General features: G+C 47.2%; 1 pseudogene; it reads right to left on the bottom strand.

The window, feature by feature from the left end:
* Positions 1-44: 44 nt before the first annotated feature.
* Positions 45-26,213, bottom strand: LOC120647999 (annotated as a pseudogene).

Here is a 26,213-nt window from a genome sequence, read left to right as displayed (position 1 = left end):
TGTGTATCCATGTTCTCCCGAGAAACTTGAGTCCCATTAGAAACTTGAGTCCCATTAGGAGGTTCTTCCTTTCTCTGAATAGATGTAAAATAAACATGTAACATTACCAAAATGCTGATCTGACCAAAGCAACCAGCAAACTAAAGTAAAATAAATAAATAAACCTCAGAAGGACATGTTGGACTCTCAATAGCAACACCAATGTCGCCGCATATTGAAATATCTGAAACATCGGGATCATCAAAACCAACACCAATATCGGGTACAGTGTCATAGTTTGAATCTCCAAACACATCAGGATTTCCTTGCTCTCCATATTCAAATGACCACATAAGCTGCACGTTGGGTAGTTAACAAAAAGATAAATAAGTCACAATGATCGGACATGTGTGATTGATTTGTACACATGAGAAACAATACTGAGTACCTTTTTCATATGAAGGGGGTGATTGGGAAGGATGAATTTCCTCCTGCTGCGATTGTTGTGCTTCAAAAGACATTGCATGTTCAAGTATAATGACACCATCCATCTTTGTCCTAGGAAATAAAGATGTGAGAGTTTTCTATTTTGCAGTGCCGATAACCTGCCGTGCAGAGCCTTTAACTGTTCCAAAACAGATCAGGAAAAATTGCTCAATACAAAAGTCAGCAAAATAGTTTTATAAGGCACTAATTGAATAGGATATGTCCAGAAACAATAGCTTCCAGTACCTCTCCTGTAAGGTCTAATCTTCAGGCTCCAGGTTCGTGGGGATTCAAAGGCTTACATGGATCCTCATCATCAGAATCATCCCCAACAGGATCAATAGGATCCTCTAAATCATTTGGGTCAGGTGGTATGTAATCACCTGGAAAGCCATGGTCAACAGGATCAGACCATCCGTAGCCGCCTGCATTGGTATTATCTTCAGTTTTATTTGCATTTGAGATTGGCCAGGACTCTCCTGAGTTGGATCTAGATCTTCTTGGACTTTTCCAGGGGGCCGATTTACAACCTGTGCCTCCTGATCTTCCATTTGGGGAAGTGAACATACTGGGTTGGTTTTTAGAAGGCGCTGAGCTGTCTTGATGAGCCACATTATTTTCTTTGACAGAACATTTTCCTTGCAGAAATTCAAAAACAGCTGGCGCATCACATGGATCCAGCAGAAGGAAATCTCCGTAAAAATGACATGTTACCAACTGTAATGCACAAATAATTACGACTGTTTCAGTATGAAGTAAATAATGGCCAGTTTTGCAGTTGCAATAAAGGGGATATAAATGAAGTTTACCAAATACGAGTCTAGCTCACTCGCTTCGCTATCCAAACAATCTCCTTCGAACACCAGCAGATTTGCTGGTGGCCTCACATTTTTTCTTTGTAAATCATCTCGATCGACATTGTTATCCAGAGTGTTAGAAATGTGTCGAATATTTATTTGTACTAATGGGGTTACAATGGACTTGTGTTGTAATTAGCAGTATAGCGTTAGGTGAGCTAGGTGTTGACTCTTGTAACCCAGCTCCTCTATAAAAGGAGAAGGGGGCTGCACTTGTAACCCAACTCAGTCACGAGAGTGAGAAGCGACACAGAGTGACAGGCTCGCGGGGGTGCTGGCATTTTGCCCGGCGCCCCGGGCGGCCGGTGTCGCAGTTTCGGGGAGGAGCGCCTGTAAGCATTCCCTGGAGACGTAGGCTTTTGATGAGGACATGACACCTTTGAATACATACATTGATTATAAGGTAAGCTTGTTCTTACATTTGCATAATGATTTCATATACAATTCACTTGGTTCCACATGTACATGTCATTATTTGTTTGTAGGTACAGTCCACACATGGGAGCCAGGCCCATGTTGGAGGATGTCTCAAACATGTGGAGAGTACTTCAAAGATGGCCAAGGGCATCCTTCTCCTTGGCCACCACCTTAGAAGGACCAGCAAGGGCATGGAGAAGGCCTTGGAGGCGTGGAGGACCCAGCAAGGACGTCCGGAACAAGATGGAGGCCCAAACCGATTCGACTTCGTTTCAGTTTCGGACTCCAGGAATAGCCCGCACTAAAACGGACGTCCAGGTTGCATACGGAGTCAGATTTGGACGTTCTTTATATGGATGGAAAGATAATTTCAAGATGCTTCTAATGGCATCAGTGTTAGGCCTAAATTCATCCGGAGTCGACAGGAATTGTCCGAGGAAGTTGACATCTAGTTTCTATCCCGGCGCTGCGACGCCGTCTTTCGATCATTGGGCCTTGTATCGTGTTGGAGCCCATTAGGGGTGCGTCCAGGGGGTCTTGCACGACCCTAGGGAGTTTATTAGCAGCCGCCACACCCTTGTTAGGGTTTGGGTTTTGCTTAAGTTATTCTGTCAAGAACAGTTCGGCGCTAGATCAGTTTGTGAGACCCCAACTTGTGAGATTAATCATTCATCTACAGAGTCACTTTAATTGAGCTGCGTTCTTTTGAGTTCTTGCTTGTGTTCTTCATTGCGCTTGCAGGGATTAGCCTTCATGGCGAGGTCAACCGGGTTGTGACACGGTTGATAACCAGAGGAGTTGTGGTGCTAAGATTGCAGTGTCGGATCTTGTTGATATGAAGCCGGATCGGTGTGTCGCTCTCCGAACACAACGATAGTTATCCAGAACCTGATGGAAGATCGGGAACCCACGTCCCCATCAAGTGGTATTCAGAGACAGATTTACCTTCAGGTTTACATCTATCCTTTACTTCGAGTATTTTCTGTCTTTCGTCCCATAGTCCACCGCCATATTTATTTTCTGCCCTACAACCATCCGCGCCATAGCCTTTGCATATTTCAGTTTTAGAGTTCGTAGTGTTGAATTTTTATCCTAGGTCAAGGTCTTATTGCTAGTTTAGATCATGTTTTAGTCTAATTTGTGTGATCCCCCTTTGTTTTCCATCAACCTTGCTATCACCATCCATTAGATCCACATCTTTTGTCCATATAACATCCTGATTCGAATGCCTTCAATAAAACAGGCATAACTTTTGCGTTCGAACTCGAAAAGGTGCAAACTTTATATCTATGGAGAACTACAGTAAATTTTAGATCTGTTTCATCCTAGCTTAGCTAGGTTTGCAAAAATTAGAATTGCGAAATTTGATCACGAAAACTGAGTTCCGGGGCCGACAAGTTTGGCATGCATTTGAGAGCACAATTCTGATTTTGTATAGACCACATCTTTATCCAATTGAGCTCACATTTTTTTGTGGTTTGTTCTTGTGTGCTCCTTGCTGGAAAAAATATATATCAAAAGTATAAGAGAAAAAAAAGGTTGAGGAAAAAAAAGAAAAATAGTGAATGAAAAGACAAGAAAAGAGGAGCACATAAGTAACAGCTAATAGCTCTATTTGTTTGTGGTGCCTTTTGCCTTGTCCTTGTTCATTGCTACCTTTTATACTTGTTTCCCTCTCTTATTTATCACAAATTGGTGCTAGGAACACGTATAGGCCAGCAACTAGGACAAGTGCTTTGGACATTTATTTAATATTGCTATCTGTTACTGACTTGTGTGCCACATACATATATTTTTTCTTTTGTGTGCCTCCCAAGATCCACATATATACTTCAGATCAGTATAGAAATATCCTTGCAATCGTTGTACCACTCTCTCAAGGTAAGAACCAGTCACCAGTTGACATCCTGTGCTTTGCGGCAGTAAGAACCTTGTAAGAGCTTAGTAAGACACTTCCTTTTGCTGTGTTGAGAGGCACCACTATCCACTTTCATAGTAGTTCATAGGGGTCATCCTTGGTTGTCCTTTATCGTATTACTAACTTTTTGCAAGACAACATGAGTAATGTAGCACATCAAGTACTCAGTTCTCAAATGGAGAAAGTAGAGCAAAACCAGTTCAACAATTTGTTCCAAACATACTTTGCTGTGAAGGAGCGGCGTTGTCGTGTCATCATCGACAACGAGAGTTACAACAACCTGGCAAGCTTAGAATTGGTCGAGAAACTTGGCTTGACGACAAGACCACACCCTCATCCATACTACATCCAATGGGTAAATTCTTATGATAGGATAAAGGTAACTGAAATTGCACATATTGAATTCTCCATTGGTTTTTATAAGGGTAGTTTAGATTTTGATATAGTACCTCTGCAAGTATGTCAATTGTTGCTAGGCAAGCCTTGGCTATCTGAAAATAATGTTGTGCACAATACAATTGCAAATAAATATTCTTTCAAATATCATGGTAGAAAAATTACTCTTATACCTATGAATGCTACTGAAATATTAGAAGCTGATCTTGAAAGGGATGAGAGAAGAAAGAGCGAACCGTTTAGGAGAGAATGGGCTGTTTCGAATGTTTCAACACTTTCATCTAAATCTGATTTTGTACAAAATGAAGATATTGCTTTGTCTTTTGTTGGAACTAATATTTTGCACCATGAATCAAAAAAGAGGACAAGTTGATTGAGAAAGAACATGCAATTTTCTCAGTTAAGAGCTTTCTTGATGTGCTGAATTTGTCCACCAATGATACTAATAAAGTACTAGAACCATCTATTGATATTTGTTTGTCAGATGATGAATGTTTTATTGATTTTTGTGACAAAGAAAGTGCTATGATTATTCTCATGCCACAACTTGTGAAGAAAACTGATTCATTTGTTTTGGATCAAAATACTTGTGCTGAAAATAAGAAATTACTTCCCATTGCCTCTGAAAAAGATGAACTGAAATTGTTATCTTCTTTAAATACTTTGGGTTATTTTGAGTTTGATACTCTTTGTACTCTTAGTAGTTTAGAAGAGAAATTTAAATGTGCTGAATTGTCTTGGTTGTCTAGATGTACATATCATTTTATTGGCAAATATACTTGTAAAGGAGACTACATGTTACACCGAGTTTATATTTGTTCAAATCTGAATTCTCCTTTTGCTATGCGACCATATGATCAACATGAGGGATGCAATATCTATAATAATGTCATGTGGAGAAACCCTAATTTTGTTTTTTAATAGAACCGCCCAAATTAAACCAGCTTAAGTGCGCTAACTATCATCTTAATGGTTAATCAAGCTACCACGCACTTAAAACGGTGTAATCCGGTCGTCTGTCAAGTTAAGGATCAAAAAACACTAGAAGTCTCGCACGAAGATGAGCACAGATGATTACAAGCAGACAAAAGTTCTCAAATTTAATTTACAATACGAAGTTTTACAAACAAGTTTACGTAAAATATCAGAGTTCAAATTGCAGCAGAAATTAAATAGAAGTTTAGTTTAGTAAAACAACGATAACTACGATGACGTGAGGACGTCACATCGAGCCCACCGATGTGAATCCTGGTCAGCTCCAACCAGCAGCAGTTACCTGAAAACAGGGTGACAACAAACCCTGAGTATACTAATATTCAGCAAGACTTACCCGACTATGGGTATACTTAGCCCACTATCTAGATATACAAAGGCCTTTGGCTCTGAAGTTTATTTTGCTGAAAAGCTACTAATAGTGGATCCTTATTTTCAATATTTTAGCTCAAATTTAATTTCACAAGTACCAACTAGATTTGCCTGAACATCTAAAGCAAGCATTATTGATCACATTAATCTTTCAAGAGTACAACAATCATATCGCATATGTTAACTTTCCATTCTCATTTCAATCTTTTACTACGATGTGACACAGTGGCCAAGGCTCTCATATCCGCGAGTCACGGCGAATCGATCTGATTTAACCTTGCAAGGTGGACCTAACTCACACGACACGTGCAGCCACACCGGACCACATATGTCAACTGTTCCCATCATTACCCCGACGTCTGAACCACGCCTGCCAAAACCCGGGTGAATGAGCCCCTCACGGCGAACTCCCAGAGAACCCGAAGGCGACATACATTCCATCACCCGCTATCATACCACTCCCAGAGTAGTAGGTCGCAGTTCAAAGTATCATTGCAAATCAGGTAATTAGCTTACCGGTTTCGACTACCTTCTACTTCCGGCATGTGGTTAGCACTGTTCAATTCTTGGTCAACAATGCCAACAACGGTATGGTCCTCAATCGATACAGGCGGAGGCTCACTTTCCATTCATTCCATATCCATAATCAAATTCATCTCCGCCTGGCCTCCATTTATCCTTCCTCATTAATTCCTTCTCAAGCCACTTTGCCATAAGTAACAAGGACCTATATCTCGCGAGTGACAGGAATCACTCGACTTCTACCGAATCCTGATTAAGCATGGCAGTACTAACGACCTGCACACTAATAGAGTAACTGAGGAAACCTAGGAATCATGCATCTATGGTTTCAATCAACTCCTAGAAAACTTAATGCACAAATACATAAATAACCATTGAATACTCAAATTAGGGGTTATGCTCCGGGGCTTGCCTAGGAGTAACACTATGTCAGCGTTAGTTAGATGATACTCGCTTGGCGAGCATCTTCCTTTGGTCATGCACATCGGGTCCATCCGTCCAACTTCTAGATGCGTCCGCGTCCACCGTTACACCATCTTCTGGCTCGGCTCCAACCTTGCCGTCGCACATCTAGCGTACCTAGGTGAGATGCAACGATGCAAGGGCATGAACTTAAGAAAAACACCACATGGTGCATTTAAAAGGCATAGAAACAAGCATAAGGTCACAATTGCATGGGGGCTGATGATGCAATGCAATGCAATGCGATTAAAAAGAAAGACATGACTGGGCAATCATTTATCGAGTAAGCACCGCATACACACTCAAAAGGCAAACTGGGTTGGTGCTACAACACGAGAGTCCATTCAATTTGTTTTAGCCTGAAGTGTTTCCTTCAAAAAACCATTAGTAAACTCATTTAGAAAAGTCAAGTTATAAATCAAGAAGGATTAACTATAGATTTTATTTAACTTAACAAGCAAACATAAGCAAGGTGAATAAGTACAAACCATATTCTAGTCCTATAAGGGTTAACATGATTTACACAGGAACAAGAATTAGCTACTGAAATTAGCATGTAGGAAAGCACCTCTTAGCAGCACACAAAATGAAAACTATATCTAGGATCCAAACAAATGCAACAACTTGACATGCAGCAAGGATCTGATAGCACATATTCATTCGCATGATAAAATACTAATAAGGAGTGTAAAAACAATTTACCAACATTTATTGACAACAGAAAGCATTCATTTTTGCCTCAACAAGACATACTGAACAAAAATAGATTTACAAACATGCACATAGCTTCTGGACATGAAATTTTTAAGGTGAACTAAACATGCAAAGAGTAAGCTACTGCATAAATTTCATGATTTTTGGACATCCAGAACTACATATATTAAATTAACCAGCTAAAACAAGCGTTACTAATGATTAAATCTATACATCATAAAAACATTAAACAAACAGCAGGTTAAATATTTTTCCTAAGTTCTACATACCAAAACAAAGCTAACCCAACTGGTTTTACATTTTTACCATTTTTCTACTATTTACTATGCATTTTCAAAGCTTGCAACCACTTAAAATAACATTTAAACTAGAGCAAAAACTAATTAGAAATTGAAGATCAACCTGTAAGGAAAGTTGTATATCTTAGAACAAGGAATCCAACAAATTTTAGTTTGCATTTTTAGCATTTTCTACTATTTTATACAGATTTTCAAAGATTGCAGCTAAAATTTAAAATCCAGCGCGACACTATTCATCTGAGTCTATGACTTCGCAAAAAGACCCCTGCACTTGTTTCTAGTGCTGTCTGGGGTCCCCCACATGAACTGAAACAGAGGAGGCGCTCGGGAGCTCAATTCCAGTGATGGGGTGCTTCCCAGCGGCGACGAAAGGGTGGGGGAGCACGAGGGAGGCGAAGGCTACCTGAGGGTGGTCTCGGTTCGGGCTGGGACGGCCGGAGGCGGCGGCTCCACGGGAGCAGGTGGCCGACGATGATGGCACATGGTGGTGGCAGCGCTCCGATGGCGGATTCGAGGCGGGCTCGGGCTTGTGAGCTTTCTGGCAGCGAGGGGAAGGTGGCAGGGTGGCCGGTTTGGAAGGAGGGCGGCCTGGGGTAGGGGCTCCACAGCGAGCTATCCATGGCGTGCGGCGGCGCCTCTGGGCGCGCAAGCAGGGGCTCGGCCCGGCTCTAGAAGAAGCGGAGCAGGTGTGGGGCGAAACAAGGCGGCCTGGGGCGCGAGGAATAGTAGCAGGGCGGCGAGGGAAGGCCGGCATGATGACGGCGGCGGCACTACTCGACTCGGCTCCACCCGAGCTCGAGGAGAACGAAGGGGAATGAGGCGCCGAGAACTCGAGGAGGATAAGGTGCACGGGTTGAGCTTGGGGAGGATAAGGTCGAGGATGGCCGGCATGGGTGGCACAGGGCGACGACGCGTGGCTCGGCACCGACGTCGAGACGGCGAACGACGTGAGCGGAGGACGGCGGGGCACGCGTCGCATGTAGGAGAAGCCAGGTTGGCTGGTTTCGACGAAACCAGGGGCGCCGGGGATGGGTTTGGCAGGGGGCACGGTGCGTGGCCGACCAGGAGGCCGCGCCGGCGCACGGACGCCGTCACGGCGAGAAACAGAGAGGGAGGAGAGAGGAGAGATGGTGGTGATGGTAGTTTCATAATTAACTCGAAGTTCCAAAATTCCAATTTGTAAACTCAGCTTTTCTCCTTCTTCATGGCCTCAAATGAAAAACTTTTGAATACCAAACTTGCTTAAAATTTCAAGATCTACAACTTTCGTTTTAGGCACATTTCCAATTGAACAATAGTTTGAAAGATAAAATTTGAAACTTGAGTACATTTGAAAATGTCCTATACACTTCGGAATTCAACTTTTTCTCCCACTTTTGTGTGCCAACTCGAAAAATTTTGAACACGAAAGTTGTTCATCATTCGAAAACTTATAACATTGTTTCTAGGAAAAAGTCCATTTAAGCAAAGGTTTGAAATTTATTTTTAAACCTGTTTGTTACAATTTGAAATATAGATTTAAATGTTTAAAAACTGTAATTTGAAGAACTCGTCATTTCATGTGTTAAAGTACTAACAAACTTTATTGAATGCCTTTACATGATTAACATTAGTACTAATCATCATGTTAAACATATGATTAACCCTAATTATAGGTGATTAACCCTTGGGTGTTATAGTTTTGAAGAAACATGACAAATTTCAAGAAGGGGAGAAATATTGGATACTACCGACAACATGTCCTCCAACAAAGCTCAAACCGAGGACGGTTTGCTGTCAAGAAGGGAAGGATGATGAGGACATGACACATTTGGATACAGACATTGATTATAAGGTGAGCTTGTTGTTACATTTGCATAATGATTTCATATACAATTCACTTGGTTCCACATGTACATGTCATTATTTGCTTGTAGGTACAATCCACACATGGGAGCCAGGCCCATGTTAGAGGATGTCTCAAACATGTGGAGAGGACTTCAAAGATGGCCAAGGACATCCTTCTCCTTGGCCACCACCTTAGGAGGACCAGCAAGGGCATGGAGAAGGCCTTGGAGGCGTGGAGGACCCAGCGAGGACGTCCGGAACAAGATGGAGGCCCAAACCGACTTCGTTTCAGTTTCGTACTCTAGGAATAGCCCGCACTAAAACGGACATCCAGGTTGCATACAGAGTCGGATTTGGATGTTCTTTATATGGATGGAAAGATAATTTCAAGACGCTTCCAATGGCATCAGTTTCAGGCCCAAATTCATCAGGAGTAGACGGGAATCATCCGAGGAAGTTGACATCCAGTTTCTGTCCCAGCGCTGCGACGCCGTCTTTCGGTCATTGTGCCTTGTATCGTGTTGGAGCCCATTAGGGGTGCATCCAGGGGGTCTTGCACGACCCCAGGGAGTTTATTAGCAGCCTCCACACCCTTGTTAGGGTTTGGGTTTTGCTTAAGTTATTCTGTCAAGAACAGTTCGGCGCTAGATCGGTTTGTGAGACCCCAACTTGTGAGATTAATCATTCATCTGCAGAGTCACTTCAATTGAGCTGTGTTCTTTTGAATTCTTGCTTGTGTTCTTCATTGCGCTTGTAGGGATTAGACTTCGTGGCGAGGTCAACCGGGTTGTGACACGATTGATAACTAGAGGAGTTGTGGTGCTAAGATTGCAGGGTCAGATCTTGTTGATTTGAAGCCAGATCGGTGTGTCGCTCTCCGAACACAACGATAGCTATCCAGAACCTGACGAAAGATCGGGAACCCACATCCCCATCAGCTTTGGCTGAACCTCGTTACCAAACATTGATGCCTTGTTCGGCTGGGCTAGAGCTGCTGGACTGGAGCTGCTGGGCCCAACCGCAGTCTCTGGATTTCCAGCGAGTCCAGCGCTAGCCCAGCCCCAGCTGCATCCTTTTCAGCGAACCGAATAGGTGGTGAGTCTTCGGTGTGCTGTGTGTTGTCTCGTGAGCATCTCGTCTAGGTGGATCCAAGCAATTGCTTCCGCGTTAGGCGCCAATATCACAACAATTTGTATCAAAGCTATATGGTTGTTTGGAGGATCTTAGTTGGTGAGGAGAGAGGTGGAGACAATAGGTTCATGCTTCATGGGCGCCGGGAAATTGCTCGGTGTGGTGCAAGGTGGAGCATGACGGTGGTCGGCGAATCGACCAGTGGTGTCGGACACTCTAGGCAGGTGGCCTAGACTGTCCGATGGGCTGCCCAGTTGGCAACAGACGTGGTGGTCGGGCCAACACAGCGGCCGGTGAAGATGATGCCGAGTTGGGGCGTCGGCTTCGGCTCGCGGTCCAAACTGGCAAGGGCTAGACGTGGCTGGTGGCCGGGTTGATCGGAGGCGGGAGCACCATGGTGGTGGTGCGACCGGGTGTAGCACCGGGGGCGGCACCCTGACACAACGAGCAGATGGTGTGTCGGTGATGCGTACCCAAGGTGCGGCACAGCTTGTGCACGAGGTGTGCGAGTTCGCGGCTGTCGCAACATCCGTCCGGCAAGCTCAGTTGGAGCTAGCATGGTGGGGCTTGCGACATGGCGCGGTTGATGTCGTCGGTGAAGACGGCATCGTGGAGCGGCTGGTGTAGCAAGGTAGGCGTGTGGGCGAACACACGCCCAGAGGGCTGGAGCTGGCCGTGGATGTTGTCAACGAGGGAGTGGTATTGAAGCTGGAGCGAGCAAGCGGTGGTCCATGAGGGACCGAAACTGGCGACCAGAGGGGGGGGGGTGAATGGGAGCCGATCAAAATTTCTTCAAAATTTGAAACGTCGGCCTATGTCCCAAAATCACCGCAAACACTCAAACCTAGGTCAGCGAGAATAGCTATGGACAAGCTATCTCGAAGCAGAAGACCCAGGTCGCAGCGCGGAAGCAAAGGCGAGAGAAACTTTTCTAACCGCAGTGCAGCACACACAGACCGGTCGGACCGGTGCACTGGACCGGTCTGACCGGTCGGGCTGTTCAAACCCAGACTGATCGATCTGACTGGTCTCGCCCACCGGTCTGACCGGTGTCGTCCAGAAAACCCGCAAACAAACCTTCAAACCATGAATCTCGAGCAAATGAAGTCCAAATCTAACCAAACTTGGAGGAAAGCTTCGTTACTACTCCGTGAACATATCCCCAAAAGATCTCACCCAAAAGATTCACGGATCGAGAGAAATCGAGGAAAGATCAAAGAGGATTGGGGTTTTCTCAAAAACACAAAATCGCCAATTCGTGAGAACCCATGATTCCAGGGGGTTTGGCACTAGGCTATATGCATAGGAATCGTTCCAAAGAGTTCATCAAACCACGAAATCAAGGGTTCGTCTCCTCCAAACAAGAAACACACCAAAAGAGGAGAATTGAACCCAAAACGCAAGAGAGAAGGGGAGGACGAGATGCTCAGCACACACAAGTGAATCGATAACAAATTTCATCCATTAATTCTCAAAGGAATTCACCTATACAACAGCTAGAGCCATCCGCCCATCATCCACCCACTAGATTGAAGAGAATAGGTATAATCTAAACTCTCTTTGCGTTGGAGTCCTTGGCCCTAACCTAGAGCAGGGGCAGGGAGAAGGAAAAATGAAGAGAAAACCAAAAGACTCAAGAGACTCCTCCAGCCACGAGCTGGTGGGGGTATTTATACCCAGCTGCTGCGGCCAGACCGGTCAGACCGGTCGGGTCTGCAGCAGCCCGCTGTACAGCCTCAATCAACGGCGGAGCTTCTTTCTTCGACTCGAAGTCTTTGCTGCGATGCCGCCACGTCGACGAAGTTCCGGTCCGCGGTTTTGGAGGGTCCGCGAAACCCGGGTAGGTGGCCAGTTTTGAGAAAACCGCCAAAACTTCACGCGCGGAAAGATTCCCGCCTCCACGCTGTGGCCCTAGACGCCGTTCCCGCCTCGGCCTCCTGACGGCCCTAGACGCCGCCCGACGCCCGTCACCTCCTCGCCCGCAGCGAGGCCCTAGACGCCGTCGACGCCCGTCGCCTCGGTTAGTCCCAAGACCGACGCCCGTGCCTCCACAACTTAGCGTCTTCAACCGCCGTCCACCTCCTTGGTTTTGTTGCGCAAACCAAGAAACCCGCCTTCCGTTGCCGTTTGTGCCCTCGATCCAGGAGTGACGCCACAACTGCCGCCCGGTCCGAGCTCCTCCACGGCAACTCTCCGTCGACACTCGACGCCCGTGTACCTGCAATCCAAAGACCAAGCGTACGATCACACCGCACAGTTGACAATTCACTCATCACAGGCAGGATAGAGTACTCTCATTCCTCAATCTGCCCCTTGATGAGTGCATTGTCAACACACCACCTAAAATCAGAGAAGTGATAAAATAGAAGCAAAAAGTGAAGAACCCAAGCAAGTGATGAAAAGCTCAGAAAGGCTAGACTAGTCACTTACTCAAGCACAGATCGATCCCCTAAGACAAGGGTAACGGCTCGACGCAATCGATCAAAAACCAAAAACATGACTTCTCAAAGACAGAGGTAACGCTCGACGCAGTCATGCTGGAAGTGGAAGGAAAGCGAGGAAAACCAGAAGCCAAAAACAAAGCAGAAACTCACCAAGCAAAGCTTTTCCCCCTCACAAGTGCAACTCTCCCAAAATGATGCACTCTCAAAGCCCTGTGCCCAACAAGTTTTTCAAAAATCAAACAAGTCTCCCCATTGTTCGATCACTTCTCCCTAAATTCTCCCCCTTGTTGGCACATACACACATCAAGTCTAAAAACACTGAAAGCTCCCCCTGAAGCTGAAACACCCCCTGAACAGAAGCGATGCAATGAATGCAATGCAAGAGGTGTAAGTGAAAGCATTCAGGGATACAATGATATGAGCAACATCTAGTCACAAGCACGTGTGCATCCATAAACAAGACCTGCATCTAGCTCAACAGGGTATATCAAATCAGTCTAGAGCTAGGCAAGTTCAGTTTAGGAGAAATAAAAGCATCACCCATGATCTAGCACTAACAAATAGGGAAAGGAAAGCAGTGCTAATCATACTCGTACAGGTGAGCCAGAATAGCTAAAACATGTTGCAAACATTCATTTTTCGATCAAATTTATATCAAGCAATTCTTAATGCCAGGGGTTGAAAGCTTGTCATGCTTCACTTAGCAACGAGGCCAAGCCTATGCTAAAAGAGAATCAGAAGCTTAAGGCACTCATTTCACTCATGCACAGCCTTGCCCGGGTTCTCACAAGTGCAAAGTGAGCCGTCCCGAAAGCTCGATCAGTGCGACAAGCAATCCCACCTGGATCTTTTCAATCCATTTCAAGAGCAGTTCAAGCAATTTTATCAAATTTAGATCATTTCAAGTATGAATTGCTGAACAAAAAGCTACACTAGCATGAATAAGATAGCAAAGCATATCAACAAGCCCTAACATGCTATTAGCCAAGACAGGGTGATCATGTTTTCAGATTTTCAAATCAAAATAGCTAAACTCAGATGATGTCATATACATAGTGGAGCAAGCTATACATGATCAGATTTATCAACTCACACTAGTAGGCACTAGAAGATCATAGCAATGTATACAAGAATGCTAGTGCAAGTGAGGCAATGCAAAATGCAAACATGTACAATGCATATGAACAATGCAACTACCAAACCTAGAAAACAAAAGAAGAGAAAACAAGACCTACAAAGCTAACCAAAGAAAAGTCAGCGATCAAAAGGGGTAACAAACCCCAAACTCCCCTCGCAAGCGAGCAAAAGTGTCCTGCTCTAGCGGTTTGGTGAGAATATCTGCGGTTTGCCTCTCTGAAGGGACATGGATCAAGTCTATGTGTCCTCTCTCATGGTTATCTCGCAGAAAATGGAATCTGATATCTATGTGTTTGGTTCTGGAGTGTAGGACTGGGTTCTTTGTAATGCTAATGGCTGACATGTTGTCTACAAAGATGGGAACCCTACCAAAACACAATCCATAATCCTGCAAGGTTTGTTTCATCCATAGGATCTGGGAGCAGCAGCTAGCAGCGGCAACATACTCAGCTTCTGTGGAAGAAAGCGCTACGCTAGCCTGTTTGCGAAAGGACCAAGACACCAAAGATGTACCGAGAAATTGACAAGTGCCGGATGTCGACTTGCGATCCAACCGACACCCACCGAAATCGGCATCAGAAAAGCCCACCAAAACCAGAGAAGAATCCGCAGAATACCAAAGACCAAATTCAGGGGTGAATTTCAGATACCTGAAGATGCGTTTTACCACCTGCCTGTGGGAGGTGCGCGGAGAAGCCTGGTAGCGCGCACAGTGGCAGACGCCGAACTGGATGTCCGGTCGCGTCGCCGTCAGGTACAGGAGCGAGCCGATCATGCTCCTGTACTCCTTCTGGTCCACCGCCTCGCCGTCCAAGTCCTCATCAAGCGCCGTCGAAGTGCAGATCGGAGTCGGCTGAGGAGACAAGTCACTCATGTCGAACTTCCGCAGCAAGTCTCGAGTGTACTTGGCTTGATGGACAAACGTGCCCTGAGGAATTTGCTTGATCTGCAGCCCAAGGAAGAACTGCAGCTCACCCATCATGCTCATCTCGAACTCTCTGGACATCTGCTCAGAAAACTTGGAAACAAGAGCGTGAGAAGAGCCACCAAAGATAATATCATCCACGTATATCTAAACTAATAGAAAGTCTTTGCCAGACCGCATGAGGAACAAAGTTTTATCCACACATCCCATTTTAAAGCCCTGAGCCAGCAAAAAGGTTTTCAATCTATCATACCAAGCTCTAGGCGCCTGTTTTAAACCATAAAGTGCTTTCTGAAGTTTGTAAACACGGTTTGGAAACTTGGGATTTTCGAAACCAGGGGGTTGCTTCACATAAACATTTTCTTCGATAAAACCATTAAAGAAGGTAGATTTAACATCAATTTGGAAAACTTTAAAACCCTTGAAAGCAGCAAATGCAAGAAAGATTCGAATAGCTTCCAAACGAACAGGGGCAAAAGTCTCCTCAAAATCAATACCCTCTTTTTGGCAAAACCCCTGGGCAACAAGACGAGCCTTGTTTCGAACAACCAATCCATCCTCACCCTGCTTGTTTTTGAAAACCCACTTCGTTCCGATGGGATTACAAGCAGGTAGAGGCTCGACTAAAACCCAAACTTGGTTTCTTTCAAAATTTTCAAGTTCCTCATGCATGGCATTGACCCAATTAGAATCAGAAAGAGCGTGTCCAATATCCTTGGGCTCAAAAGAGGCAACAAACGCTGAATGAGCAAAGCCAGCGATACTCGTTACCTTGGACCTGGTGACTCGCTCGTTGAGATCACCTAGCATCTGTTGAGGTGGATGATGACGCTGAATGTGTCGCGGTGCTTCCCTTGTCGAAGTCGCCTCCTCCTCAACCAAATCTGGTGTCTTCTCAGGTGCAGCTGGTGAAGCCTGAGTCACCTCCTCGATCGGCCCCCGTGAAGTAGACGTAGTCGGAACGGGGCCGTCATCATCGTCCGAGCTTGTGGCGGAGGCAACTGGGTCCACAGCACGCGTGGTAGCCTCAGCCTCACCCTCCGCAGCTTCTTCCTCCTCATCTTCAAAGATGGAGGTGCCGAGCTCATTATCTCCTGCAACTTCAAAGACAGTAGAATTGCACGGTGCAGTCTCGTCGAAAGTGACTTCACAAGTCTCTCTGACGATGTTAGTATCAACAATCAGCACACGGTACGCTCTAGAGTGAGAAGCATAACCGAGAAAAATACCGTCAGACGAGCGAGACTCAAACTTATCAAGATTTCCATCTTTCAGCACAAAGCACCGGCATCCGAAAACTCTGAGATGGTCAACACGGGGCTGGCGTCCAAACAGCAACTCATAAGAAGTCCTATGCATGAAAGCACGCAAGAAAATGCGGTTGGACACGTAACAAGCGGTGTTAACCGCCTTAGCCCAGTATTTGCGAGGAGTCCTATGCTCATCGAGCATCGTCCTCGCCATCTCAACCAGTGTCCGATTCTTCCGCTCTACAACTCCATTCTGCTGTGGAGTGTAGGGAGAAGAATACTGGTGTTCAAGCCCTTGATCACTGCAAAAGGCGTCAAAACGAGCGTTTTTGAATTCTGTGCCATTATCACTGTGAATCACTCTCATGGCCTGGGTAGCTCGTTTTTCAACCTCAAGATCAAGTCTCGAACAAACTCAAAAGCCTCATCCTTGGTTCTCATGAAAAAGACCCAAGAATAGCGAGAAAAGTCGTCCACAATCACAAGAACGTACCACTTCCCACCAACAGACATCACCCGAGAAGAACCTACTGTGTCCATGTGTAGCAATTCTTCAGAGTGAGCGGTCATCACCTGATTAACAGGCGGATGAGAAGCGGCAATCATCTTCCCGTGGCGACACAGATGGCAAACAAGGTCCTTTTCAAACTTCAATTTGGGAAATCCTCGGATCAGGCCAAGTGAGCTAAGTCCTGACAACAAATTGAAGCTCAAATGTCCAAGTCTCCTATACCACTTCCACAAATCAGAAGAAGGACCAGCCATCAAGCAACGAGAAGGGCCAAGAGGAGTTCCAGAGAAGTCAACCAAGAAAACCCGATCGCGAGGTGTAATCCGGCAAACCAAATCTCCTCTGGAATCAAGAACACGCGAACAACCCTCCTTGAAGTGAACCTCAAACCCCTCATCAAGAAGTTGCGAAACAGAAAGCAAATTAAACCCAAGGTTCGAAACCAAAGCAACCTCTCTCAGGGTAAAGCGATCAGAAACTCGAACAGTGCCAAGTCCACGTACCTTTCCTCTTCCATTATCCCCGAACACAATGTACTCCTTTGAGCGCATCGGGGTGAGGTTGGAGAACCATTTGTCATTTCCGGTCATGTGGCGCGAACAACCGGAGTCCATGATCCACCTGTTCTCCAAGCCTCCGACCTGCACATCAGTAGTGAGACAAAGGGTGAGCAAATGTCTCAACACTGGGGTTAGCAAAGGAAGAAGCAAACCAGTGTCGAGCCATTTGCTCTACAGAAGGGTTAGCAAAACCAGACAAAGCGTATCCCTCGTCCCGTCTACCGCGTGACTGACGAACACCACCGCGAGGAAAGTGTGGAGCATTGAAACCTCCTCTAAAGCCTCGGTCCCGTGGTCCATAGCCGTACTGAAAACGACCAGGAGCACGACTGGCAAAGCGACCACCCGCTAGAGCACGGTAACCACCACCGTCTCCCTGACCTCCACCTACACGGCGCGCCCTAGCATCTAGCCTATCACCACACCGAGAAGGACAATGCACCCGAGCAGAGTACATGTCCGCATTCCGTCTCTCCTGCTCTCGCCTCACAGCCCGCTTCCTCCTGAAGCAAAACTCCTCCAGGTGACCTTCCCTGTCACAGTACTCGCAGTGGTACCTCACCTCACGCTTGGGAGGTGGAGGCCTAGCCTGCGGACGGGGAGGAGCAGCCCCCTTCTTCTGGGAACCTGGGCTGCGACAGCAGGGAGCGTGTCGAGGGAATTCCTCAGCTCATTGGGCTTCGGAACCCAAACCTGCTTCTGCGGAGGTGCTCTCGGTGGTTCTTTAAGCACACCATCCGCGGGGTCAACAAGCGAAGGCTGCGTGCTCGTGCTAGCAGTGTTTCCAGCAGCCTTGCCAATCTTACCATACAACCTGTCAAAGTCTAACTTCGTGTATGTATAACCGACCCCAAAACCATCACCACGCTTGAACTGCTTGATCATCAAGCCCAACTGCGGCTCACTAGCAGAAACCCAACTAAGAATCGCCCTAAGATAGGTATTCTCATTCTCCAGGTTGGCTTTCTCTACCGCAAGATTATCCAAATCAGAGATCAAACCAGGGCAAATAGAGCAGTCAATAGGTGGGCTAGACTCCACGACCTTAGTCTTCCCTAAAGACTTAACCAAGGCGTTCTTCTCATCTAGCTCCGACCTAAGCGTGGGACAAAGCTTGCAAGCACCAAGCAAAACTGGCCTAGACTTCATCTCCTCTAGCTCGCACACAACAGTAGCAAACTTGGACTGCAACGAAGCTAGATCGGACTTAAAAATAGGACACTCATCACATTCAAGCACATCGCTAACAATAGGAGCGTCCTTAACCAGTTCTAGTTCATGCTTGGCCTTAGCGAGCTCATGAGACATGTCAGCAAGCGAAGTCTTAGCAACATCTAAGTTCGCGACGTTCTCATCATGCTTGGCACGGAGAGCAACAAGATCATTCATGTGAGATATGCAGCCAGTGCACTTATCCTCACTAGATTTCTCCCTAGCATGTGCCAGCTCAGCCCTAAGCATTCTACGCTCTCTAACTGCTTCCTTAAGCAGCCTTTTCTGGTTGTCGAGAGTGGCGTACAACTCCCTAACCTCTGTATCTAGCAGGTCGATCGTGGAGTTTACCTCTGAATCACTCTCGGATCTAGGAGAAGAGTCGGCATGCGTCGGTGTAGCATGTCTACCCGAAGACGCACGAGCACCATCGGCTTCACCCGCCATGGTGCAGAAGCTCTTGCGCCGACCGGCCGCCAAGCAAAGGCCGATGAAGCCGGTGGCTTCCTTGTCCAGCTTCTTCTTCTTCTTCTTGTCGTCGTCGTCGGAGGTCGGTGAAGAAGAGCGGTCGGTGTCAGAGCTCTTGTCGAGGTCGCTGAGCTGCGCCAGGAAGGCCTTCTCCCGCTTCTTGACCTTGTACTGGAAGCGCTTCTTGAGCGACTCCTTGTTGAAGCGTCCTCCCCGGTCACAACTATGGTGCTTGTGGCGCCGACGCTCCTTGTTGGAGCCTCCCTCGTCGCGGTCGCGGTGGCGGTAGTAGTCGAAGTGGTTGTTCTGGCCACCGCCGGACTTCTTGGGGCAATCGGCAATGAAGTGGTTCAAATCGCCGCAGTTGTAGCACCTGGGGTTCTTCTTCCTCTGCCTATTGTGGTAGACGCGCTGGAACTTGCTGATGAGGAGGCACAAGTCGTCGTCGCCCAGCGTCTCCAGCTGCTCATCTGTAACAGAAGGCAAAGAGGCAAGAGAAAAGCCAAGAGCAGAGTTAGCGTTAGAGCTCGATCCACCTGGGCCAGTCACAAGAGCGATGCTCTTGGAAGCAGGGGCACAATTGAGCTTGGCTCGTGTCTGGTTATCCACCTCCGTGGCCTTGAGCTTGCTGAAAAGCTCGTTCACCGTCAGAGTCTCATAGCCAGCAGACTCAATGATGGTGTCCACCTTGAGATCCCACACAGAGCGGTCAAGTGCGTAGAGCAACTTGAGGGCATTCTCGTGCTCTGTGTACTCAAGGGCATCAGCAGATCTGTTCGCATTGACTCTGTTCACAATCGACTGAAAACGACTGAACATAAAGTCAATGCTCTCACCCGGCTCCTATCTGAAGTTCTCGTATTCACGCCGGTGAGTCTCGAACAGTCTGGCCTTCACCTGTGGTGTGCCCTCGTGGTAGTTCTCAAGGCACGTCCAAAACTTGTGGGCTTCCTGAAAACCCTGGACACGTGAGAACTCCGCACGAGAAACGCCAGCGAATAAGGCATTGACAGCCTTGGCGTTAGCCTCGTGCTCGGTCACTTGAAGAGGAGTGACCCGAGCGGCAAGCACCACGTAAGCCTGGTTCTTGGTAATATCCCAGACCTCGGCTCCCATGCTCTGCAAGAAGGCTCTCATGCAAACCTTCCAGTAGGCATAGTCCTCGCCGGAAAACACCGGGATCTTCCCAAGACTCGCCATGGTCGCCAAGTGGTTTTCGAACCGGTTAAGGTACTGAAAACCTCAACCAAGCTCTGATACCAATTGAGGGACCGAAACCGGCGACCAGAGGGGGGTGAATGGGAGCCGATCAAAATTTCTTCGAAATTTGAAACGTCGGCCTATGTCCCAAAATTACCGCAAACCCTCGAACCTAGGTCAGCGAAAATAGCTATGGACAACCTATCTCGAAGCAGAAGACCCAGGTCGCAGCGCGGAAGCAAAGGCGAGAGAAACTTTTCTAACCGTAGCGCAGCACACACAGACAGGTCGGACTGGTGCACTGGACCGCTCTGATCGGTCGGGCTGTTCAAACCCAGACTGACCGGTCTAACCGATCTCGCCCACCGGTCTGACCGGTGTCATCCAGAAAACCCGCAGACAAACCTTCAAACCACGAATCTTGAGCAAATGAAGTCCAAATCCAACCAAACTTGGAGGAAAGCTTCGTTACTACCCCGTGAACATATCCCCAAAAGATCTCACCCAAAAGATTCACGGATCGAGAGAAATCGAGGAAAGATCAAAGAGGATTGGGGTTTTCTCAAAAACACAAAATCGCTAATTCATGAGAACCCATGATTCCAGGGGGTTTGGCACTAGGCTATATGCATAGGAATCGTTCCAAAGAGTTCATCAAACCACAAAATCAAGGGTTGGTCTCCTCCAAACATGAAACACACCAAAAGAGGAGAATTGAACCCAAAACGCAAGAGAGAAGGGGAGGACGAGATGCTCAGCACACACAAGTGAATCGCAAACAAATTTCATCCATTAATTCTCAGAGGAATTCACCTATACAACAGCTAGAGCCATCCGCCCATCATCCACCCACTAGATTGAAGAGAATAGGTATAATCTAAACTCTCTTTGCGTTGGAGTCCTTGGCCCTAACCTAGAGCAGGGGCAGGGAGAAGGAAAAACGAAGAGAAAACCAAAAGACTCAAGAGACTCCTCCAGCCATGGGCTGGTGGGGGTATTTATACCCAGCTGCTGCGGCCAGACCGGTCAGACCGGTCGGGTCTGCAGCAGCCCGCTGTACAGCCTCGATCAACGGCGGAGCTTCTTTCTTCGACTCGAAGTCTTTGCTGCGATGCCGCCACGTCGACGAAGTTCCGGTCCGCGGTTTTGGAGGGTCCGCGAAATCCGGGTAGGTGGCCGGTTTTGAGAAAACCGCCAAAACTTCACGCGCAGAAAGATTCCCGCCTCCATGCCGTGGCTCTAGACGCCGTTCCCGCCTCGGCCTCCTGACGGCCCTAGACGCCGCCCGACGCCCGTCACCTCCTCGCCCGCAGCGAGGCCCTAGACGCCGTCGACGCCCGTCGCCTCCGTCAGTCCCAAGACCGACACCCGTGCCTCCACGACTTGGCGTCTTCAACCGCCGTCCACCTCCTTGGTTTTGTGGCGCAAACCAAGAAACCCGCCTTCCGTCGCCGCTTGCGCCCTCGATACAGGAGTGGACGCCACAGCTGTCGCCCGGTCCGAGGTCCTTCACGGCAACTCTCCGTCGACACTCGACGCCCGTGTACCTGCAATCCAATGACCAAGCGCACGATCACACCGCACAGTTGACAATTCACTTATCACAGGTAGGATGGAGTACTCTCGTTCCTCAGTCCATGGCATCGCTGGTGGTTCGGCGTGAGGTTGGTATTGGCGAGCTGCAACCATAGGGCCATTGCAAGCTCACGCCGGAAGGAGAAGGCAAGTTGGTCTCTTCGATGTGCGTTGAGTTTGCATAGGGTAGTAAATGCTTGCAAGTAGCCAGCAGGAAGCCAGAAAGCTATGCGTGTCCATGGCCGTGTTTGGTAAAATCCGCGCACGTTTTCCGAAAAAAGAATCTCGTATGCATGGAGTACTAAATGAAGTCTATTTGCAAAATCTTTTTAGGGATAAGTGTAATTTTTCGAGGCGAATCTAATGACGGTAATTAATTGATGATTTGCTACAGTAATACTACAGTAACCATCCTCTAATTGCGCGGTCAAAGGCCTCATTAGATTCGCCTCGCGATTTACACAGGGGGTTGTGGAGGTGGTTTTGTAATTAGACTTCGTTTACTACTCTAAATTAGTGGTCAAAGTAGGGTGAAACCAAACACGGCCCATATGTGGATTGCAGGGAACGTGTGAACACAAGACTTAAGAAAGCGTGGTGTGCAAGGGAGGCATGGTGTCAGAGCCATCAATGCTATGTTGGCCTTGTCCAAATGGTCAATGGTTTGAATGCATGCTGGTGTTTTGTGTGGAGGACAAGAAGCCACGAAGGAGCATGGGTTGGAGCGGGCCCTAGTGCATGATGCGTGCGAGAAGAGGGGACAACAATTTGTAACTTGTGAAGACTTCTGTGGTCAGGATGGTCCTCCGTTCACACAAGGCTGCAGGCTTGGCCGATCAGAAGCAGCAGGTTGGACGCCAGGGGAGTCAATACTTGCGCAGGTTGGCTGTGTTGTTGGGAGTTGGCATAAATGCTCAATGACTTTTTGGGACTAGCCTTGGCAACAAAGGAGCCGCATGTGAAGAGCCAAGAGGACAGAGGTGCTTCTCGCAAGAAAAATAAATACGAGCAGAGTGCTGCTGATTCCTGGCACATAAGAAAGAGCAAGAACCAAGAAGCAAACAAGCCAGATAAACTCAAGGAGTTCGTTGTAGAGAGAGTGAGCTAGGTGGTTCTGCTCGGGTGGTGCCAGTGAGAGCTAGCAAGATTAGCTCGGTGGTTATCCAGGTGCTCGGTGCGCAAGTGACCGTCGACAAGAAGTCTGGCGACCAGTGCGGAGGACGAACTTGTCGGGCTGGACAAAGAGAAGGACGGCTTGCCTATCAGTCCAGTTGATAAGGCAGGTAGTTCGGGTGGAGAGATGAGTGACAAGAGGTCGATCAAACCGCGGGTCGGCAGGATGGCGCCGACTGGTTCCAGATTGGAGGTGGAGAAGTTTGATGGGAGCGGCAACTTCGGTTTGTGGTAGACTAGAGTCAAGGACATGTTGGCTCAGCAGGAAATCTTTAAGGGTCTGAAGGAGAAGAAGCCGGAGAAGATGGAGGATGATGACCGGGAGGAGATGCAGTTGAAGGCAGCCGCAACAATCTGGCTGTGTTTTTCCGCCCAGGTCATGTGCCATGTCATGGATCTAACCTCTCCAAAGGAAATCTGGGACAAACTGGGAGGCCAATACATGTCCAGGACAGTGACGATCAAGTTGTATCTGAAGCAGAAGTTGTACGGGCTGAAGATGCAAGAGGGGTCGGATTTGGTGGAGCACATGAACATCTTCAATCAGATGGTTGCTGATCTAGCACGACTGGAGGTAACCATTGGAGATGAGGATAAGGCAATAATTCTTTTGTGCTCTTTACCATCATCCTATGAACATGTGGTTACTACACTGACAAATGGCAAAGAATCAATCAAGACAAAGAATATCACTGCAACATTGCTTGCTTGGGAACGGAGGAGGAAGAGAACAATGCAGTGGAAGCACCTCAAGCTGAAGGTTTGCTGGTCAGTGGTGAGCCTAGCAGGGGGAATGTGGAGGCCAAGAGCAAGAGGGAGAAGAAGATGCAGTGTTTCAAGTGCGGGGAATGGGGACATGTAAAAGAGTGTCCAGGAAAGGAGGCAAATGCTAGTGTTGCAGCATCAATGGGTGACTTGGACAATGACAGTAATCTTCTCTAGTCGTTTGAGATGATGACATTTGCACCTATACAAGTTGCAAGGGTGCACTGTTGTAGGTGAAGTCACTAGGATGGAGTTGCAAAGGTAGCAAGGTTTCCTGAGGCGGCGAGTTTGAGGACAAGTCAAACTCGTCAGGCTGCTCTTCGTGAAGCGGCAAAATCGACAGCTGAAGTGTGGAGTACATAGTTGTTTGCGCATGGCAAGACTTCAAGGTGGTGAAATATCCGCCAAGGTGGAGATTGTTAGAAATGTGTCGAATATTTATTTGTACTAATGGGGTTACAATGTACTTGTGTTGTAATTAGCAGTATAGGGTTAGGTGAGCTAGGTGTTGACTCTTGTAACCCAGCCCCTCTATAAAAGGAGAAGGGGGCTGCACTTGTAACCCAACTCAGTCACGAGAGTGAGAAGCAACACATAGCGAAAGGCTCGCGGGGGTGCTGGCATTTTGGCTGGCACCCGGGCGGCTTGTGTCACGGTTTCGGGGAGGAGCGCCCGTAAGAATGCCCCAGGGATGTAGGCTTTGGCTGAACCTCGTTACCAAACATTGAGTCTCCGGTGTGCTGTGTGTTGTCTTGTGAGCATCTCGCCTAGGTAGATCCAAGCAATCGCTTCCGCGTTAGGCGCCAATATCACAACACAGAGAGACCCTAGCTTCCACTGACAAATTTTAACAGGAAAAAACAAGGTTCTTAGCTCCAGGTCATTTCAATGTAAGCAGCTGATTCTGTGAAGGGTCCACTGACCTGGGGCATCATCTAACCCCATAAATATACCATCTTCTTCATTGGATATCGTGTTGGGACATCATTTTCGTGACCATGGGCTGAGCCATTTTCCTGCTGGTCCTGCCTGATATAGTTAAAATGCTTTAGACTGTTTGTAGCTCACAAGAAAAGATTTGTATATGATAGTGTTGGAGAAATTCCCGAGGTATGACATTGATCTAGGCAGCCATAGGAACAACTCTAAGTATTTTTTCCTAGCAGTGCTACATGCTGAGAATCATCAAGATTTTTATCAGAGTATGCAGTATTTTTTCCACGAGCGTTCCATGAGATTAGGTGGAAGCGGAATATATCCTGCTTGCAATCTCACACACGAAAGCAAGCTCACAATTTGACAGAACTCCAGGACCACCAAATCGAGTTCTGCCGCATAGAGTTGAGCTCGACAATGTTGAATTATGATCCAAATTCATTCATACACGAATAAAGGTCAGGGTTTACCCCTTATATATTCTTCTTGTAAGCCGCCATTTGGGATGAGAGAGAGAGAGCAATGTAAATCTCCGGCGTTCTGTAACCGCACTCGATATAGTGAAGATTTGCTGGCTGGCGCCTGTGGTTTTTTCCTTCCGCATTGGGAGGGTTTTCCATATTAAACCTTGTATCCTCTGTGATTGATCTACTGTTTTGCATCATATATTTGCCGTCAATTCTGTAACAGACAACTACTAAATTGAGCTCCTTTGCGCGTAATCGAGCTCAGCAATGGCTAAACTGGGCTCCTCCGATTCACTCATGGGCTCAGCGCTGCTCAATCGAGTTCCCCTGCCTCGCCTGCAATCCTACCGTGTGCAACCTGGCGAGGTAAGCTGATGTTAACGACACAGAAGGGTAGAGGGGATTGAGATAGAGAGCAGAGCAGTGAATCGGAGCGAATTAGAGGAAGAACAGAGGGCAGCTTGAAGAAGAAGTAGATGTTTACAGCTGTTTTCTCGATACCCTCTCCTCTCCCTCACGAGTCTATTTGTACGCTCATTACATAGGTCTAGCCCCTTTCAGTGTGTGCAAGCACATGGACCCATTCCTGGCCGGAGACGCACGGATTCTGCTTCCTGAGCCGACGGCTTGAACGAGGCCCACTGGGTCGGTTTCCAGGTACTTGGTTATCTTCAGATATCGGGGTACTGACGTTCCTCCTCCCTTGCGATGCCGCTTGACCCCCAAGCGGGAGCCCGCAAAAACTGTTGCTTCAAACTGATAAAACCATCCCAAGTTGCCAGAGATGATGGCCAACCAGACCACTTGACTAGCACTTGCTGAATTGGCTTGGAATCATGAGTAACAGAACGAGTCTGCAAGACAAGCTCAAGTACATGGGGTAGATCAGTATCAGTAGGTAGAGGAGCAATCACTGATGGTACCTCTGCAGTATTAGCTTTCTTGAGTTGTGAAACATGGAAGATCGAGTGGATGAGAGAATAGGATGGCAACTCCAACTTATATGCAACAGACCCGATTTTCTCAATGACTTTGTAAGGTCCAAAGAATTTAAAGCCAGCTTCATGTTGGCACTAGGAGCAAGGGATGACTGAACATATGGTTGAAGCTTGAGAAATACCATATCTCTAATAGAAAATTGGCGTTCAGATCGCTTTTTATCGGCTTGTGTCTTCATACGTTGCTCGAATGAGATGCTGCTGGATCAGGTTCTTCAT

This window comes from Panicum virgatum, chromosome 9K (assembly GCF_016808335.1).
Source record: "Panicum virgatum strain AP13 chromosome 9K, P.virgatum_v5, whole genome shotgun sequence".
Classification (NCBI taxonomy): Eukaryota; Viridiplantae; Streptophyta; class Magnoliopsida; order Poales; family Poaceae; genus Panicum; species Panicum virgatum.
Note: the sequence above shows the minus strand (reverse complement) of the source record. Positions and strands in the feature narration are given on the sequence as shown.